The sequence below is a fragment of the Pteropus vampyrus genome, unplaced genomic scaffold, assembly GCF_000151845.1.
Source record: "Pteropus vampyrus isolate Shadow unplaced genomic scaffold, Pvam_2.0 Scaffold216, whole genome shotgun sequence".
NCBI lineage: Eukaryota > Metazoa > Chordata > Mammalia > Chiroptera > Pteropodidae > Pteropus > Pteropus vampyrus.
In genome coordinates this window covers 2,293,645-2,295,863 of record NW_011888997.1, presented here as the reverse complement: position 1 = coordinate 2,295,863, position 2,219 = coordinate 2,293,645, and the positions used below count along the sequence as shown (strand labels likewise).

The 2,219-nt window shown below is 28.5% G+C and overlaps 1 pseudogene; it reads right to left on the bottom strand.

The window, feature by feature from the left end:
- Positions 1-1,400: 1,400 nt before the first annotated feature.
- Positions 1,401-1,519, bottom strand: LOC111747259 (annotated as a pseudogene).
- Between the last annotated feature and the right edge of the window lie 700 nt (positions 1,520-2,219).

The following is a 2,219-nucleotide window of genomic DNA, read 5'->3' as shown; positions in this document are numbered from 1 at the left end:
TTGAATACAGTTTTGATTAAATCCTTAGTAGAGATTATTTGAGTCTTGGCAAAATAATTCTAGACTATATCTGGAAAATTAACTTAATGAGGGCAGCCATTAGCATTTTGGAAAACAAGAGTGAAAATAAAAGATAGTTCTTACTAGATAAATCATACAAAATTGTAGTAATAATAAGGTACTGATGATAAGGAATTGACATAAAGATCAAAAACAAAATAGGCAGAAAGCACATATATAAAATTGTGTAGGTAAAGAAGTTATCATCAAAATTCATCAGGGAATAGAAATATAAATCAATGCACATTAATATGACAATTAGTGACAAGACTTTTATATTTATACTGAAATCGATTTTATATTATTCAGATAATCAATATATAATCAACATAAGTTAAAGTCGAATAACTGATTTTATCCTAGGGAAGAATTTTTAAGTAGAGAAATAATGCAAGAGCATAGGAAAAATTGATAAAAGTAACTGCACAAAGGCTAAATCTCATATATCACCAAATATAACAAACAAAAAATTAAAAGGCAAAATTAGACTGTAATTAATTTCTTTAAACCTATATGATAGAGAAATGTTAAGGTTATAAATAAAATTGAAAACAACTGTGAAAGGAAAACTTTGGAGAAAAGCCATAAATCGGCAATTTATAGAGATTAAAACAGTAAGTAAAGATGTAAAAATCATGTTAAATATGAAAGTTAAAATATTAAAACGCTATCTTTCATCTTCAACATGAAACTTAAAATGTTAATGTTAAAAGACAACCAAGAGCATCTAATATAAATACTATTATGAACAATGTTTCCAAGAGTAAAAATTTATATATTCTGAAAAAAATTTGGCAACAGAAACTGAAGTTTTAAAAATGTTCGTACCCTTATACTACACTGAAGAATCTTGCTTCAATCACACTATTAAGATAAAGTAACCAGCCCCTCCTGGCAATACTGAAAAAGAGGAAATAATCCTAGTTTCCAGCAAAAAGGAAAATTGTTAAATATCATTCATCAATTTAAAAATGAAACTTTGAAGAATGCATAAGGGAATAATGCATAAAGGAATGCTCAGAATTAGTAGAAAAACAGTATAAGAAACCACAAAACATCAAAAATAAATTGCATGGAAAAATCTGCATATGTGTAAAACACACAAAAATGTTTTAACTATGTAGTATAAGGTTAAGAGCTAAGATTTGGAAACATTCTAAATTTGGAATCTAGCCTTATCACTTTAATTACATGTCTTTGAAAGGTTACTTACTCTATTTGTATCCCAGTTTTCTTTTTTTTTCTTTTTTCTTTTTTTTTTTTAAGTGAGGCAACCCTTGACTGACCTCACAGATTCCAAGGACCTTGTCAGTTTACAATCCCTTATTTTTTATTTTTTACGCCTACAGCACCTGGTCTTCCTAGCTGGTCTCCCATCCAAGTACTAACCAGGCTCGACCCTGCTTAACTTCAGAGCTCAGATGGGATTGGGTTTATTCAGGGTAGCATGGCCATAGACATATGTCAGTTTTCTAATCTAAAAATGGTGATAATAATCTGTACCTTGTAGTTTTTTGAGGTTTAAATAGATTAACTGTGGTATATATAGCACAGAGCCAGGCACTAACCAAGAACAAAAAATGTTACTATCTATTATTATCTCTAGATGATGGGATGATATTATGAATATTTTTATCTCTTTTAAATACATATATTTTAACAATAAATTTTGATGAGTTTATTTGTTTCATTGAAAGAAAATGTATGTCTGCTAATCAAAAGTAAAGGCAGCAGCATAACTGGGAAATACTATGTATAGATGAAAATTCTTTCTCTTTCTTTTTTATTTAGTCTTTTTTCTATTAACTGTAAATCTATTATACATGATTATTTTATTCATTCATTAATTCAGTCCACAAATAATTATTTAATGTACTAAGCGCCAGGCAACAGTCTAAGTTCTGGGAACATATCAGTGAACAAAACATTTCCCTTTCATTACTCAGCTTGTATTCTGTCAGAGGAGACAGGGAATTTAAAACAAGTCTATATCATATGCCGATAAATGCTAAAGAGAGAAATAACAAAAGTAGAAAATAAGTTTTTATAATAACTGAAGAGATGGCTTTAAGAAAAGACTTGATCAGACATTTTATTGACAATTAACTTATTAAATAAAGAAAACAAGAACTGTCCAAAGGTCATAGTTAAGTCTATAA